At 43.7% G+C, this 18,691-nt stretch overlaps 1 protein-coding gene across 1 annotated transcript in view; it reads left to right on the top strand.

Annotated features, from left to right (window-relative positions):
- The first annotated feature begins 3,465 nt into the window (after positions 1–3,465).
- The window catches only part of GNG12 (G protein subunit gamma 12), a 106,001-nt gene continuing 90,775 nt past the window's right edge, over positions 3,466–18,691 (top strand). The window contains exon 1 of the mRNA XM_042952116.1: positions 3,466–3,545. The gene's annotated coding sequence lies outside the window, so the exon portion shown is untranslated. The remainder of the gene's footprint in view (positions 3,546–18,691) is intronic.

Here is an 18,691-nt window from a genome sequence, read left to right as displayed (position 1 = left end):
ATAGGATCCGGTGGCTTAGGCAGCCTTGGTAGAGGATAGACCAGGGTAGTGGGTTGAGAACTGGTCTGCACATTAGAATCAGCTGGGGAGTGATTTTGACAATCACGAAGCCCTGGCTACACCCACACAGCCCCTCTGGTCTGGGGCCCCGAAAGTGGTGGAAAAGTCCCAGGTGGGTTCAGCACACGGTCAAGGGTGGGGGGCACCGGGAGGGTGGCCTTCTTGCCGCCTGAGTTCACTCCCCATCTGCAGTGCCAATAATTGACATGAGGGGAAGTTGTGATGTGGCCACCTGTGAGTCTTACGAATCTGGCTCATCCTCATGTCATTTTGGGGTTCGGGAGCAGCCTTTGAGCACACGTCCTCTCTGCACATCCTCTTCCTTGAAACACACTCAGCTCTATCCTGGAGCTGTCTAAGCCATCCCTTAAAAAATGAAAAGCTCTTCCTACATATGACTAAATGATTAGTGTATTCTGTTAGGTAAAAATAAAAAGGAGTGTCCTGGGAGGGTGAATGTTACCACCCTCATTTTAACAGCACAGTAACTCTGGGAACAAGAACAAGGTGCTCTGGTGCTAAAGGGGTCTTGATCAAAGCTCTGTCTCTCTGGCAGGTCACACCACCTCATGACCGTTTTTTGGGGAAGGCTGAAATCTGGGATTCTGTGACAGAGGTGTTACTCATGTCCAGGTTCAATATGGAGCCTAAGAGCAAATTGTTGTTTTTGAGGGGCATATGTAGGCTCTTGAATTTTGACTAGAAATGGCTTTAGTGGTCAACATAAGTTTTATGTCCAGCAGCATATTTTTACTTTGTCAAGGAAAGGAAAAATGGTGAGGGAAGGTGACCTATAAAATTTACATTCATAGAAATGATTTCTGGGTTTGTTTTGCCAGATACAAATACTGTTTTGTTTTGTTCTGTTTCAGACGGTTGGGATTGAATGTCCATTCCACATAGATTTCCCCCATTCACCCCTGAGAGCTAGAAGCCTTCTGTATGGTAACACTTTCCAGAAGTATCTGAAAGTGGAAGTCCCTCAAGAACTCTTTTGGTCATAGACTGAACAAAAATGAAAAATGAAATCTCAAGAGTGCAATGTGGTTTTAAAACTAACTTTAAAAAAAAAAAAAAAAAACTTTTGTAACTTTGATGATGAGAAGGAGTGGAAGATAACTTTTCTGTGCCTGCTCTTAACCAGGCTTTACAAGCCTTGTAAAATCTAAGTAGTTCATTTTATGGAAGAGAAAACTGTAACTCAGAAAGGTTCAGTAACTTGTCCAAGGCTGCACAGCCAGAATTCAAACCTATCCTTGCTTGACTATACTATGCTATCGTCTAATACTAAAAAAACACGCATAACTCAACAAGCGTTAATTTTCTTACACCTTTAAGAAACTTTTCTTTTATTGTCCTGATAACCATAGAAATCATAAAAGCACATGAAAGCATTGTAAAGCTTGGGGCTTAATGGAGTCAGCGTCTACGTGAAGGACAGAAAGTCCAGAGAAGAGAAAGTGGAACTGCTTCCTGGCAGGTACCATGTTTATAAAAAGCCCAGTAATCATTCATGCAAATTTGTTTCTAAACTGGCTCATAACAGCTGCAAAGACTGGAATTATCAGTTCCCAGCTCAATTGTCTTTTTATTGTTTGTGACTTGTTCTTGTTAAAGATGGGGTTTCATAGGTAGGAACAGTTTTGCTGATTATTAACGTGCCTTTGGCTGATTGTTGTACTGAATGTAGTATTTTGGTAATTTCACCAGAAAACAATACTGAGGAAGTTTAGAGTAAATGTTGGAAAAGTGACAGAATTAAAGGGTTGGCATTGTCCCGAATTTCAGAAAGGGCTCAGAGCTGGCAGTCTGCAAGAGGTACTAATGGACATTCTGGAAACTCTGTTTGCTAAGCAAGTACAATTTTTTTTTTTTTTTGCATGTTTTTGCAATGTTTTCTAAAGGTTTTTTTTAATGTATACTTTATAAGGTGAGACAGTGTTCATTGTCCGTATTGAAAAGAGGGGTCCTGTAATGGCAGAGAACAGGAGCCTGACCAGCACCCAGCTCTGCCACTTGCTGCTGTGTGACCTTGAACAAGTTACGTAACCTTTCACTGCTTCAGTTTCCTCTCCTGGAAAATGGAGGTAGAGCCCCTTCTTCCTGGGGCTATTGTGAGGCATAAATAAGTTGATATATATAAAGTGCTGAAAGCTGTGCCTGGCACTGAGCGAACTAGAAGCCCGGTAAATGTTTGCCATTGTTAGTTTAATTAATTGGAGTTTAATCTAATTGGAGGGCCTGGTGGAGATAATGGTGAGGAGGAAGGAGGATGCTGAAGTTCCCCTTAGCCAACCTTCTGCTGATTCTAGCAGGATAGGTAGTTCTTTTGGGCTCAATGATTTGAGGTTTGTGTTTTTTATTCTTGCAGTACTCCACATTTCTATTTCTGCAGTCTGGAATAGTAGAAAGATCATTGAACTATTTTTTTAAAACATGTTACCATTCTAGCTGTACTTTCAAAAAGTGTTAGATGTGACCTCTGTTGAAAATAGATATTCAGTGGGGGTAGAGCTTGACCCAGGAAGTGATTGGGAGCTCAGTAAGGAGACCGTATCCTTCCAGGTGCTGTGGGAGGGGCCTCGAGCTCAGGCATGGACTGATACCCAAGCATCTGATCCCCTGAGGAGCCAACCCCACCTCCCTCCACCCCCCAAATCATAGTGAAGAGTGTAGTTTTCACCCCGTGGTGAAAAGAAGTGTACCACTTTCTGTAGAAATATATTTTTTCTGGCCCTAAGGTCCAACCAATTTGTCACGTAGATCCTTAGGTGAGGAACACTGAGGGTAGATTCCTTAGTATCTTCAGCAGTTATTCCCAGGGAATATCTGGAGGGGTTGTTCTGGTGGCTGTTTCTTATTTTAATCCTTGAAATGATTAGAAAGATGCAGTTTCATTCTTATTCAGTGATTATGTTCCTACAGAAAATGATAAAGTCCAAGTGCATTATTCTCCTGATCTAATTTGATGAAAGGCCAGCATGAAAGTCCTAAGAAAGGAGAGTGGGGAGTCAGAAGCCTGCCCTCTGGAGTTTTAGGAGCAGAATCATGGGATGGTACAGCTCAAAGGGGCCATTGTGGTCTTGGAGTCCAACTTCTGCTTTTTACAAGTCAGGAAACTGAGGCCCAGAGATCTGCTTGAGTTCATAGCACTAATTGTGGCATCCCTGGGACCCCTGATTCCAGTTCCAGCTGCCTGATGTCCACCCAAATATGACATCCTTGTCATAAAGGGTGTTCTTCAGAGCAATTCTATGCAGAACTATCTGCCGCTACAGAAATGTTCAGTCCAGATACATGTGGCTCTTGAGTACTTGGAACATGACTAGTGTAACTGAGAAGTTGGATTTTTTGCTTTATTTAATTTTAATTAAAATTTATATAGCCACATGTAGCTAATGGCTATCATTGTGGACAATCCAGCTTTAGAGATTCTTGAGGAGGAGAAAAAGGCCTGTCTTCCCCTCCTATCTCATTCTCACCAGGTGAGAGGCTCTCTTTTTCTAGTGGTTCAGGTACGTCTGGCCTTGTGCCGAACCAGGAGACTCACCCTGGGCCAACCACCCCACTTTCTGGGTGGAAGGTGGCTCCTCTGTAAAATGAGGGGTTGGACTTAGATCTCTCTCTGAGGCCTCGTTAGACCTAGTTCTTGCCCCTCATCAGCAGTGTGAACTTTAGCGGGGCACTTAGCCCACCTGTGCCTCAGTTTCCTTATCTGTTACCTGAAGTAGTTAACACCTGCTCTGCATTTGCTCCCACTCCCACCCCCCACGCCCCCCCCCCATGATATTGGGAGAGGCTCAAATTAGAAAATCAGTGAGGAAATCCCTTTACTACCTCCTCCTTCTTAATTGGTCTTTGTTGTCTGGAAATACGTTTCGTTTTGATATGAGTCGTGGGTGGGTTTTCTTTTCTCTCTGATGCTGCAATTGGTGAACTTCGGTGTCAAGGTGAATCTTTTTGTCAGAGTATAGACAGTAATAACTCAACAGCCCATATGAAATATGAGCTGGAAGGCTCGGTACTGATGATAGATGACAGATTTGATCAGCGGTGCTAGTTTTTCATAATCTTGCTTAACTAGGCATTCCCTCATCCACCCTTTCAAAGTCTGCTATTTCCTCCAAGAAACCAAAGCAGATCCCCTTTCATGTGAACTGTGACTTTTCTTCCTTTTGCTTTTTTTTCTCCCCAGATCAGCCTCTTTAAGTCCCATGTGGAATATGTGGTGCCATATGGTCTTCAGTAAACAAACCCGCTCAGGAATTGTCTCCCCAGGTAGCACGTCTACGTCACTGGTCCTCAAACCTTGTCCCCAGGCAGTGATTCTCCGCTGCCATGCCCACAGCTCACTGGTGAGCCTTGACTCTCTCCACAAGTGCATCACCAAATTTTGGTCAAGCCATAAAACCTATTTCTGCTACAACAGAGTAGGTGTGCTGACCTCACATGAGTGGGGTACAGCCTGCTCTGGGTAGCAGGCAGTGTGACATGTAGCTGGGGCCAAAGAAGGATGGTTAGCTGGGCATTTGTGAGAAGGTTGCCCCCACACATATACAATAGTGAAGGCAGGCCAGCAATATGGCCCTTGAGGGCAACCCTAGAGGATGACCTTTCAGCTGAAGATACCCCTTATAACCCCAGGAAGCATTATTTTACTATGGCAGGATTTGCCTTATAGTTATGGTTGAATGGTATAGGGTTGAATCTTTTAGGTTTTTTCAGTGGTGCCACCAAAAACTGTAATATACGTAACTACACCAAAGACCACTGTTTCCTATTGCTGAGGTCCCTCAGGATGGCTGCAGGGAATGAGGCAGGACCCAGGGGGCACAAGTGGAGCCTTGCTAACCCAGTACCATCAGAGCTGTTTCAAAGTTCCTTATTTTACCTTTGTCCAAAAGTATTCCCCTGTTTATAATAAAAAAAAGTTGAAAACCACTACCCTAGAGAAATGGTCCTCAGATTTTACTGAGCCCCAGAGTTACCTGGAGGGTTTGTTAAAACAGAAGTTGTGGGCCCCACCCCTGGAGGAGTCCGTGTTGAGGCTCAAAGAATTGTGGAACTGGTTGCCAGGTGACGCTTATGCTGCTGGTCCTGGGAACACTTTGAAAATAGAACCATTGATTCCAGAGAACAGAAATAATACTCACCACCTCTTGTGTGTCGGGTTCTGTGTTAGATGCGATCAATTCAGCCTCACCTGAAGCTGAAAACTTGTATTACTACGCTCTTTTTACAAACAAGACACAATCATACAGAGTTTAAGCAACTCACCTGTCATTAAATTGCTGGTCATCAGAGAACTGGAATTTAAACTGATGCTGGATGCCGTCCCAATCTGGGATATCTCTTGCCTCTTTTGTAGATAAGGGATCTCCAACCTGCAGCCCAAGGTGGGGATGGGGGAAGGATTTATTGCAGGGGGGTTGAAAATCCGGATGTAAAAGCATGGCCTGCAGACTGAATATCTCACCTATTGGACATCTGTTGTTCACATGCATCTTTGTGATAAAGACACTATGAAGTCGTGTTAAGTGTCCCAGCTGGACAAAGTCAATGTGGACTGAGCATTTTCTCACAATGGATACTAAGAGGACAGCTTCTATTACCGAGTGCTAGGAAGTTGTTTGTTTTATTTTTGATGGCAAGAAGTTGTCTTCATACTAGGAAAGATTAGGCGTTATTTCACTAAAGCATGGTGTCTGGTTGCCTTTCCTAGGTCTGGGCCTTGGGGAGAGGGAAGGTAGGCATAATATTGATGAACTGAGTCTCGTTGAAGAAGGTTGCTGGAGAAATAATGCTGTCGTGTTGATTGATTCCACCAGGAATTCATTCAGCCTGCCTTCAGTGGGGACAGGATTCAGCCCCCAGGCCCTGCCCCCATCACCTTGCCCACAGGCCTGAACCAGCTTTCTCCACTTCCTTCCACTCTCTCCCTGCTCTGTTGCTTGCTAAACCAGCCCTTCCTCTTGGAATCTATCCCGTCCTGCTGCCTGGACCCCTTCTGCATCAGTTGTCTCCTCTCCCACTTGCATTTTTGCTTCTCTCCTGTCTCATTCAAGTAATAGTTTTGGGTGAGCTCTCCATGTAGCAGAAACTTTTTTTCCTCTTCCAACAGATGTGTTCAGACCTGGCAGCTCTGCTCATAGTTAGGATAATCACACCCCTACGATGTGTCTGACTTGGGCTAAGAACTAAACTTGCATCTTTTGCCACTGACCCCTTGTGGGGCCCCCTACATTCTCTAAGCATCTGTAAAAAGGGAACATAACTTCCTAAGATTGTTGCGAGGGTAACAGGTAAAACGATAACATGGTCAGCACTTAACATGGGGCCTCACGTGTGGTAAGTGCTCAGGATAGTTATGGTTCAGGAAGCTGACTTATGAAGGAAAGGGGAAAAAAGTCATTCTCACTGCTCTTCCCTACACATCCCCTGCATTCAGTCCTTAAGGGTGCCATTCTCTCACCCCTTGTATTGAATCACCTTCTAGATCAGTGCTTCTCAACCCTTGGTTCATTATGACCGCATATGGAGAAAAAAATAAATATAATTAAATTAATTAGCTTAAATTTAAATTAACTTAAATGTTTCCCCCACTAAGATAAATATAATAAGTGAGATAAAGAATAAGATTTTATTGCGTAGGGTTGAGCTTTGGAGGGACATGAACTATGTAATATCTAAGAATTGTTTTACTTCCCTTCCCTGAGAACCAATTTCCACCCCTGGAGTAGGCAGTGGGCAATACTTCTCCAGATGAGAATGCATCCCTTAGATCCTTAATTGTCTAACATTTGGGAAATGCACTAACTTCTTCTGGACGTGTCTATCACCTTTGGTCTCTTCTCACACGAATGATACCTATCCTCTGTCTGTTGCTCCTCTTCTGGTGCCTTCGATCCCAGCTTTCCTGGCCCACTCAGCCCCACAGCTGGGACTGGGCATCTGAGACATCTGGGACAGGGTCCTGTCTTGGGGGAAAGACACACCTCACTCTATTGCAGCAGGAGGAGTAGGGTCCAGGGGGAGGCTGGGAAAGGAGCAGGGAGAGGCGAGAGTGAGGTGGGGCGTGGCGGCCACAGCAGGTGGGGCCGGGGGAGGTAGCCGGCTGGACTAGCCTAGGGGACGATGAGCGGACCAGAGCTTCCAAGGTACCACTTTGAGCACTGTTCTCTCTAATGATAGTTTTGTCTCTCCATAATCTTAACAGATGACCTTAAAAATAATAAGTGCTGGGGCGTCTGGGTGGCTCAGTGAGTTAAGCATCCGACTTTTGATTTTGGCTCAGGTCTTGATCTCCCGGTTTGTGATTTCGAGTCCCATGTCGGGCGGGCTGTTTGCTGACAGTGTGGAGCCTGCTTGGGACTCCTCCTTTCTCTTAAATAAACACACATTTTAAAAAGTGTTACAAGTGCCACTTTTTGAGAAATCTGCTTTTGGGGAAGCAGTGAATGCCTTTCAGGCAGACAGAGCAGAGTCTGCAGAAGTCTGGTGTCATGCAAGCATCAAATGTCAGGCTTGGCAGAGCAGCGGGAATGCCTGGCTGGAGGCAGAGATAGAGCCTAAGTGTGCCTTGCAGATGAGGGTTTGGAGCCATTAAAAATGGTTTTAAGCAAGTGCTTCCTTTTTTTGTGTGTCTCTGATCTATTTTCTCCTTTTTCCCCATTTGCCCTCATTTATAACGTCCCAGAATGTTAATTGATCCTTTACTCTGGGCCTTTCCCAGACTAAGGGAAATTCTGGGCCATTCCCTCTCCCCAGAGGACCTCCTGATCTTTGTTGCAAGTCTGGCCCTTTGGCATCCATAGTACCAAGCCTCCTTGGCACCTCTGTTTGGATTCCCCATGGCCACCTGTGTATCCACTCCTTCTGCTTACCGAGGCTCGAAACCTTAGAATGAGCTGATGCTTCTTTTATGTTCTCTAGTTTTGAAACCACAGCAGGGCTTGGAGATCAGCTCTCCCTGTGGCACTGCCCACGTTCACTCAGGCATTCAACAAGCATTTCCTTCTCTCCCTTTTTCCTCCTTCCATCTCATCTCTGCCTTCCTTCCTTTCATGTAGCTGATACTCAGTGAGCTGAGGTGAGACCTGTGCTGGTTGCCTTGTGTGCATTTTATTTAATACAGTGATTCTATGAAATTTTATATGATCATTATCCTGTTCTGCAGATAAGGAAAGTAAGGATCAAACAGGAAGGCTAACTTGTCCAAATTCACACAGTGAAGTGTCAGAATTAGGGGAAATCTGTGAAGTGTGACACTCCCCCCACCCCCATCTGTCTTTTCACTTCGACCATGAACACAGGATCCAAACTGGTCTCTCCTGTCCTTCACTACTCCATGCCTCCCAGATCCCGTTGGGATTCTTCCTCTGCCCCACAAATGCGATCATGTATCTCCCTTACCCCAAATTCCTCAGTTCATAGGCCACTCATGCTGATATCCAATCCCCCCACAACATGGCTGTGCTTTCTGTTGCTTTGAAGACATCGGTATGGTGGCAACCACATGAGATCTGGTTCCAGAAAACCTGGGTCTGGTGCTGGAGCCACCGCTTCCCAGCTGTGGGATCTTGAGCAGGTGACGAATTTTTCTGAGCCTCGTGTGTTCATTTAACTCCATGAACATTCATTGTGTGCCTTTGTTGTGCTGACCTGTGTGTGAGGCTTCAAAATTCATTATGGGGAAAGCAAGCATAGTCCCTGCCTTTAGAGAGCTGCAGACTGACCTCAGTCTCCTCCCCTGCACCACAGGGGTTGGTAACCCCGTCTTACGGCTCTGTTGTGGGGGACTGATGGAGATAGAGGGCGGTGTGAATGTGCTTTGCAACACGTAAAGTGCTGCTCATCTGAAGTTAGATTTTCTTCTGCTTCTGCTCCAGTTATGTTCCCTGCATATTTCTACCTCTCCCTTTGCTCGAACTCCTCCCCACCTCGTGCACCTTCACACAACCTGTGTGGTCTTGATGGCCCCACTGGAAAAGTACCTCATCCATGAAACCTTTCCAGAACCTCCATGCTTAATATGAAGTTTTATTCATTCATTGAGGGATTCATGAATATTTATTAAGCACTTAAAAAAAATTTTTTTAATGTTTATTTTTGAGAGAGAGAGGGCAGGGGGAAGGGGCAGAGACAGGGAGACACAGAAACTGAAGTAGGCTCCAGACTCTGCACACAGCCTGACATGGGACTCAAACCCACGAATTGCAAGGTCATGACCTGACCCGAAGTCAGACACTTAACCCACTGAGCCACCCAGGCACCCCTATTCAGCACTTTTCAGAACAGTGTTTTTCAAGGTGAGGTTCAAAGACCCTGGGAGTCTCAAGATCCTTCCAGGGCATCCACAACATCAAATTTATTTTTATAATATTAAGATATTATTTGACCTTTTCATCCTATTGACATTTAGAATGATGCAAAAGCAGTGGTGGCTAAAACTCTTGGTGCCTAATCATAAGTAAGGCAGTGCCACCAAATGGTATTAGTGCCCACATTCCTCACCACCACACACACTCACAGTTAAAAAAAAAAAAAAAAAAAGCCATTTTCACATAAGTATGTCCTTGAAGCAGTAAAAATTATCAACTTTACTAAGTCTCAGTCCTTGAAGGCACATCTTTTTAACATTCTTTGTGGCACAATTAGGAGAATAAAGCCCTTCTGATGATAAAGTGTGATGATTGTCTCAAGGAAAAACACTTGCGTGATTATTTGAGTTGCAAGCTGAACTGACCCCATTTTTACTTGAAAGAATGTCTGATAGACAAACTATGACTATTCAGACTTGGATATTTGGCGGACAGTTTCTCGAAAAAGAACAAAGTGAGGCTGTCACTTCAAAAAAAACAACTGTCAGTATGTGTTGCCTGTGATGAAATTCTAGCTTGCAAGCAAAAATTGGAATTTTAAAGAACTTGTGTCTGCCCCCATAAGCTTGGCGACAACCCACACATTACTTCCAGTATACTCAAAGACGTTCCGGTGAGATCCGTGGTGATATTAGTGAGTGTGATTTTGATCCTGTGTGATGAAATGTGTCAACATTTGGAATACCTGTGGAATCAGGGAGCCACTGTTTCTCAATGACCAGTGTGAATGCTGCAAACCCTGCCTGGGTAAAAGTTCTATTCAAATGCAAGACAGATTATTCAATTTTCATATAGCAGAGTGTGAAAAGTTCATTGAAAGCGATTGAGGTAACTTTTAAGAACTCATCTCTTGCAGTGGTGCCTGGGTGGCTCAGTCGGTTAAGCGTCCGACTTCGGCTCAAGTCATGATCTCACACTTCACGAGTTCAAGCTGTGCTGACAGCTCAGAGCCTGGAGCCTGCTTTGAATGCTGTGTCTCCCTCTCTCTCTGCCCCTCCCCTATTCATGCTCTATCTCTCGCTGTCTCTCAAAAATAAATAATTAAAAGAAAATCATCTCCTGTTAACTTTTGGCATGGTATCAAAGAAACATATCCACAGTTATCTGAAAAGCCTTTCCATCTATATCTGTATAAGCCTAGACTTTCTTCATATATGACAATGGAAACAATATATCACACAGCAGATTGGACTCAGAATCAGAAATGAGAATCTAGCTGTTTCCTATTAGAGATTTGCAGAGACTTGACATTAAGTAGGTTTACAAAAACGTAAATCTCTTCTCACTAATTTTTTTTTTGTTTTAGAAAACAGTTGTTTTTCATAAAATACTGCTTTTGTTGAGATCTGATGGATTTGTCAATTTTATATTTATACATATAAATATGTTTATAGTTTTTTGGTGTTTTTAGAGAGAGAGTGTGAGCAAGGGAGCAGGGTGGAGGGAGAGGGAATCTTAGGCAGTCTCCATGGTCAGTGTGGAGCCTGACATGGGGCTCGATCCCACAGCCCTGGGATCATGACCTGAGCCGGAATCAGGAGTTGGACGTCCAGCCGACTGAGCCAACCACACACCCCTCCCTATCAGTTATATTTTTAATGGATTAATGAATATTTTCAAAACTTCTGCTTTAATTTCTAACAGTGAATATATCAATAGGTTAAGCCAAATAAACAGAAGCCCTTTGTGAGCCTCAATTTAAAGAGTGTAAAGGGGTCCTAAGACCAAAAGTTTGAGAATTGCTCTATGAGAAGTGTGTGTAAACAGTTGCAGTGCCTGGCAGACACCGTGAGAACTTAAGTCCGTCCTCCAGGGAGGTTCACCCGTGAGTGCCCTGTGGTTCTGGGTTATCTGGCATTACCTGCTTAAGTACAGTATCAGGACAAATAGGCATGAAGTGACTATAGGCTAGTATACAGTGCTCTGTCCTCCATGGCCAGGCCTAGGAATGCGTATTTTATAAGGGCATTAGAGATGTGAAGAAGAGCCATTCACTAGAGGGACTAATAAATGTGTCTGTAGCCCCTTCTGAAAAGTCCAATTTCTGCTGCGGGTAGCAGCCCAAACTGTTTGTTAAAAATGGCCATGTTCTTAACTAATGTGACTTCTTCCCTTACCTTTCTCTCTCAGCCACAGTTGGTTGGATCAAGAAGAGCCCCTGATCCTCAGGCAGCCATAGTCTGACAAGCATCCTGATCTGCTCTGACCAGGTCACAGCCCAGTACTGCTCAGCCCAGTAAAATGGGCCTAGTCAGATTCTTTATAAGAATTTGTGCATGAAAGACACCCAGAGCAGGGACAGTTGCCCAGTGGCAGTCTAATCTGTAGGCTGGAAATAAAATCTCAGAGAGGCCATTGGGCAGGCTTTGAGTCGGCAGAAACTATGAGGAAGCAGAGGGAAGACCCAACATGTGTGGCAGGAGCAACAGAAGCGGGAGGAAGAGGCTGGGTCATCATCAGTGCATGGGACTCCACACTCCTGCTGCTGTTGGGAGACCAGAGAATCTAATTGTGGAGGCTGTTCTGGTTCCTTCCAGTTCTTGGCCTGTTGGTTTGTTTGGTTTGGTTTGGTTTTGGTCTCAGTGAAGCCCGTCCCATGGCTCTTATTGTCTGTATATACTTACAATAAGTGTCTCATAATTGAGGTCACTCAAGGGAGTCTATTTATTTCCACAAAAGGGCTTAACATATAGGAAGGTGATCAGAAGTCAGTCAGAGAGGTGGGGTTGAGGGAGTTGGCTTGGAGGAGTTGGAGTTAGCAGGGCCTGACTGGACTTGAATGGACAGAGGGCATTCCATCCAGCCCGGGGCAGCAGCATGGCTGAGAGGCCAGTGCCAGGAGGGGAAGAGGATGGGAGGGGCAGTCACCATAGTAGAGGAAGGTAGAGATTGGTCAGCTCAGGTAGCCTCGCGTTGTATAGGGCATTAGAAAACACAGAGGGGGGCCTCTGAGGAGACTGAGGATCTGGAGAGAGAGCATTTGAATCAGGGAAGCTTGTTTTGAGGCCATTGTGGTGATCCTGTAGTGCCAGTGGGGGCGCTGGTTGCCTCGGCCCTGCTTGCAACAGAACTTGAGAAAGGCTTTGGCTTTGAGGATGTGGTTTTTTGTTAAATGCTGTGGTCCACGTTAGGAAAATCCCAGAGACAGCATCCCTGCCCACTGGAACTAGACTGATCCTTTTTTCTCCATCTCCCACCCCGTTTTCTAGGTTAGAACTTCTTCAGGCAAAGTGTGAAAAGTGTAACTGCGAATCAGTTGAATGAATTCATCTGGGATTTGGGATTTTCCCAAAGTCAGAACTACCACAGCAAGGGGCCCTTTTCCTTAAGCCACATAACCCTAGTTGGGCTTTTTGAGATTTCAGGTGTGGAATGTTAGGTCTTACTTTTGTGTTATTCGTACTTGAGTTGTTGTTGTTGTTGTTGTTGTTTTCCCCATAGTCAGTTGAACTCATGGTTTTGAGCTGCCTAACTCAACTGTGCTTGTATGTGTAAGCACTGGACAAGCAATGGGACTGCCTTTCTCTATGTCTCATACTTGGTGACACCTCTTAGAGCATTTCCATCTTCCAGTGAAGCGTTGATGGGTAGGAGGTCTCTACCTTTCAAGGGTCTGCATTTTAATGGCAGGACAAGTTAAGTTTGAGTGGAAAAAGAATTTAGACATTATTCTTGTGAACATGACTTTTTGTGTCTTATCAGTTAATTTTTAACTCATAAAAGTGTGATATTCCAAGTTTGAATGAGCCAGGTATTGAAATGGGGAGAGGTGAAGTAAGAAAGATAACTAATCCTTTCTTGTTGACCTTAGCAAAATGTTAGCTTGTTGAGCAATTGACTTTAGCTCTCTGGACCCCGTCTGTAAAGTGTCAATAATTATAATACCTCCTCAGTGTGGACATGAGAATTAAATGCACTAAAGTGTAACTCTGGGTAGACATGTATTTACTGAGCTGCATGCCATATACTCTGTGTTTGGGGTTAGAGTAGGAAACAAAGTTGAAGTGGGGTTCATAAGAAGTGCTTACAATTATGTTTAGTATATAGCGAAATATTCAAGAAGTGGTACCCATTGTTGTTTGAGAGGGGTGCGCCCAAGTTCAGAAATTCTGGAAGAAGCCTGATTTAGCCAAGGGAAGGGTATGGCAATGCAGGTCTTAAGCAGAAAGCACCCCGAGTGTGCCAGTCTCAGCAAGGAATGATTGTTCCTGCAAAGAAAACTGGATTATCTGATATATAGTTTGGAAAAGTGTCACTTATTGTGCTTTTCACACACATACACACACATAGGGCATTCATTATGACATGGCCTTCAGACACTGAGAACAATGTATATGTTGAGCCTGGCAAATAAATGGATGTCTTTTACCAGTTAAGGCATTCATTTTCATCATAGGTACGTAGAAAGCATGTTTTTCAAAACTGGTCACATGTTCAATTGTGAAGATGTGTTCTGTAAGAATTCTGTCATATTGATCATAGGAAGGTCTGTGGGAATAAAACAGTAGAAAGAAAAGCCAGTTGTGAGTGGTTTTATTAGATTCTGAATTTTTATTGGACACTTGAGAACTGTTCTTTGGAGTTTAGACTCTCATTCTAATGCCCGTGTCCATGTGTGTATTTTTGCATAGTTGGGAACAGTGTGTACATCCTCTTTGTTCGTCTACTTTTGCATCTAACCTTGGTTCATGTTGCCCTTTTCCTGTGTGCTCATAGTTTACATCTTTCTCCTTAGGATAGGCGATAAAATAATCCCCTGGGCTGGTAAGTAGCCGTTGGTTTAACTTTGTATCCAAGTACTAGACATTTGGGTTGTTTAGGGTTTCACAAGAATATATTTGCTATAAACATCAGGTACAGATTGCTCAGTCAGCAACTTATTATGCGCCTTCTGGACTGGCACTCTCTGCCAAGGTCTTAGAAGTGATATCAACTCATTAAACTAAGAGTCTTAAGAACTGGCATTCAGGATTTCCTGAGACAGCATCTTATTCTTTGGCTTATTTTTCTTCGTTTAATTAGCAGATATGTAGGGAGGACCTGTCATGTGCCAGAGAGTACCAGGCACTGGTAAAGTAGAAAAGGTCCCCAAATGATGGAGCATACAGTAGCCAATAGATTCGAGACGAATGTGGAAGCAAAAGGCATCATGGTGGCATCGCCATCCTGTAAACACAGTGTCAGTCAGACTTCCAGGTAGACAGTGGACATTTGGTCTTGGTGAGACAAAATGTCTAGATACAGTACAGTGTAACTACTTTAGATTCACTGCAGATGGTGAGGTGGGGGTAGTAAGAATTGCAGAATATTAAAATCAATACAGTTTTAATTATTTCTAAATTAGGCCAGCAAAGTGATGGCTAGGTTTGAAGCTGCATGGTATAGTGAAAAGCACAAGCCTATGAATTCAGATAGTTCTAGATTTGACTCCTAGCTCTGCCACTTGTAGACTTGTGGTATTGTAAAAAATATCTAAACCTTCTCAATCTCAGTGTCCTTAACTCTAAAATGGGTATAGTATTTTTTTGTCCTTTGGGTTGTTTGTATCCCCAGTGCCCAGCACAGGGTAGGGGCTCAGCAGTTGGTTGTTGGCAGAATAAAAGAGGGATTATGGATGGGTGGGTGGATGGATGGTTGGTTAGATGGATAGCTGGCTGGAAGGAAGGAAGGAAGGAAGGGAGGAAGGAAGGAAGGAAGGAAGGAACGAACAAACGAACGAATGAATGAACGATCACTGTGGATTGAGAAAGACTTGAGGGCCTCTTTGCTAAATAATAAAGCAAGAGCAAGTTATATTGGCCTTGGCTATATTACCTTGAGGTTTGCCAAGCAAATTTTCTTACGTCTAAGTTAAGGGAAACCAAATTAAGCCATAATTTTTTCTTTTATCATCTCACTGTGTCAAGGCTGTAAATGGCAGAAAACATGACTAATTGAGGCCCTAACAAGTAGGGAGCTATTTCTCCAGATCTTCAGAAAGTCTGAAGGAGACAGCTGCTTCTGCCCTTTGCCACTATGGATCTGTCTGTCTCCATTCCTTTGATCTACCCTGTTTGCGGTGTTGGGTTTAAAACATAGACTTTCTTTCTGGTGGTCACTAAACGATTGTCACAGTTCTGTGTCTCATGACCAGTTTCAAAGTTGAGAACCAGTGAGGGATCTACCATGCCGCTTCTGTCATTTATGAGGAGGCAGAATCCTTTCCCAGTACCCCCACAAAGCTCCCCCTCAGGCCAGGACCTTTTCTGAACTCACAGCATCTCTTCCTGAACAAACTGGGGTTCCGTTAGCAGGGAAATGTTGAGGGCTACGGGGAGGCTGAACCACCATAGTGTTGGCCACATGTTCACATAAGTAAACTGAAAAAGCAAAAAAGGCAGAAGTTCAAGTTTGGATATGACTTATTTATAAGACTTTATCTGTGTTAGGGGCTTCAGGACTTGTAAGCCCCCAGCTAGGATGTTAAGATTCTTTTGGTTTTAAGCCAGATGGCACTGTTTTTGTGGCTGGATGTATCTTTGTTGAATGTATGGAGGTTTTTAAATTTTTTTTCTTCTTCCTTTTTGCATGGCAGAAGAAAAGAGGAGTAAAAGAGTTAAAATAGGGGAATATTTTCTAGAGTTAGTGCTAGGCCTCTGAAATGCTGCAACCCTGACTTTTGCCAGAAGCCCTACCCTGACACTGGCCAAAGGACTGTTAACAAAATACTTGTCCAACCAAGCTAAGTGAAGAGAAGAAAATATAAAACACTATTTGAGGGAAGCGGCGGGGGGAGCTTTAGGAGGGTTGGCAGTGAAACTTTGCAGAAGAGAGCAGGAATTTGAGGGTCGTTCAGAATGTCACTAGTGTATAGTTTATGTTGGCTCTGCCCATGTTCAATGTTCAGAGAACAGAGGGGAAAAGGCCACTTGTACAGCCCGAGAGGGGTGCAAGGACTGCAGAGTTAAGTCGCACATAAACACACAAACACACATGTTCTAGGAATCCAGATTTGTGGTTAAAAAAAAAAAAGAATTGATTTTTTGGGAGTTTTTGACTTGGATGACGAAATGCCTGATAATCAATATCTACCATTTTCCTTTTTGGACACGCCAGCCTAACAACTTGCATTCCTAAACGATTAAATGAGATACCATGTCAAAAACTTCAAAACTTTTAAGCTTTAAAGAAATACACATATAAGAAAAAATTCACTGTGACTTGCATATGATTTATTGTATTTTATTTGTTAAGGAGGTCAAAGGGCAGAACTGATGCGGATCATTGTTTTCTATTTTTGTCAACTCCAATGTCAGAATTTGACCATATCCTTGAACCGTGCTGTGTCTGACTTAATTTCTCAAGTGATTGGAAATTAATAATGCCTTGTGTTTACATGAGAGGTCCAAAGTTTCACCCACAAAAGTTCGAGAAAAATGATGCTTTTAGAAAAGGAGAAAAGACACAGTAGACAAATGTCGCTGATTGAACTCTCTGAAGCTGAGGTCTGCTAAGAGGCCAAGTAAAGGAGAGAAAGGTGGAATTCAGAGAGTGAGATACTGGTCTCTGCAGGGTGGCATTCACTGCCATGCTGGGAAAATGCCAGAAGCCTGGGAGAATGGCTGTCCCCTCGGAGCTAACACTGACCACTTGGCGTATCATGATAAATGGGGTTCATTCATGAAGGAAAACACTGCTCTTCTGAAAAGCACCCATATTGAAGTAAGCCACCAGAAAATCCAAATGTATAGAAGATAGATACCTGGCAGGAGAAATCTATGCTTCTTTTTATTTTTTTTTTCCAAAAAGTTTTCTTAATGTTCCATAGTATAATCTTTGGCCACTGGGACCAAACTGCTTTGGAAGCATACAACAAAAGTAGTGTAGCAAACAACTTGGCATTGAAATTTGAGCCAGCCCTATTCAGAATTAACTGAAAGAAACACTGCCATTACCATAAATAAGGCAGACAGTCTCTTTATTAGTTGAATTCTCTGAGCATTTTTTTGAAGGTAATAAAGCTTTAAGGCTTTCGTAAGAGGCAAAAGGCTATAAAACATGTCAGATGCTTGGATAAAAACTCAGGACATAGCCATGAGTTTGTGTACGTTGAGCCTACCCACCACATCACTGACCCTCAGGGGGTGGGGCACCCTGGTCCACCCCCCAGTGGGGTGTGTGAAAGATGGCAGACATATCCAAACCTAAGCAAGGGAGCTGGGTCATTTAAAAAACCATACACTGTGTGATGATTTGCTTGGGAAAGAGGGAAATATTTTCATAATATAAACATTAGAAAAATTCAGTTGCATAAAATATTTCTGGCTATTTGAGAATATGCATTCATTCAGTAACAAAAAAAAAAAAAAAAATACGTAGTCCCTGTCAGGCGTCTCCTCAGGCACGGTGGGTACAGCAGTGAATAAACAACGTCCTCTTCTCGTGGAGTTTACATTCCAGTGAAGGAGAGAGATAATAATTCAATAAGATAGCAAATAGAATGCCAGGAAGTGTTAAGTGCTATGAAGAAGAGCAAAGCAGGGTAAGAAAGGAGAGTGTAGGGCCTCTCTGAGGAGAGGACACTCGTCACAGAGACCTGAAGGAAGTGAGGTTGAAAAGTGTGTGTGAGTTGGAGCAGGAGGAAGAATGTGTCTCAGCACTGAGGCAGGCGATTGCTTGGCATATTTGGGTTTTTTTGTTTGTTTGTTTTGCTTTTATGTTTCTACATAAGAAATACTTTTTAAAATACGTGTTTTTTAAAGTAATCTCTAGGCCCAAACTTACAACCTCAAGTTTGGGGCTCAGACTTATAACCTCAAGATCAAAAGTCATATGGCTCTACCCACAGAGCCAGCCAGGGGCCCCTGGATTGCTTGGCTCATTTGAGGAGAAGGGGAGGTCAGTGTGTCTGGGTAGAGTGAGCCAGGGCCAGTTCATGTAGAACCCAGGAAGCCGAGGATTTAGCTCGTGTGCTAAACATGCCTAGAAGCCCTTGGAGAGTTGTGAGCAGGGGAGTAAGGTGAAGAAAGATGACACCCCCACTGCTGAGGGACACTAGACTTGGAATGGGGGGAGGAGCACGGCCGAAGCCCAGAGACCCATGGGGATGCTGCCAGCTCAGACCAGGAGACTTGGAGGAGACCCTGAGGTGTGACTGGATCCGAGACGTTTTGAAGGTAGGGCTGATGGGATTTGCTGGTGGGTTGACTAGATGAACAGTAGGTGAGAAAGGAGCCAAAGGTGAATGAGGATTTGGGCTTGAGCAAAGGCAT

Source organism: Panthera leo, chromosome C1, assembly GCF_018350215.1.
Source record: "Panthera leo isolate Ple1 chromosome C1, P.leo_Ple1_pat1.1, whole genome shotgun sequence".
In the NCBI taxonomy this organism is placed as follows: domain Eukaryota; kingdom Metazoa; phylum Chordata; class Mammalia; order Carnivora; family Felidae; genus Panthera; species Panthera leo.
The sequence above is the reverse complement of the archived record's forward strand: the minus strand, read 5'-3'. Positions and strand labels throughout refer to the sequence as shown.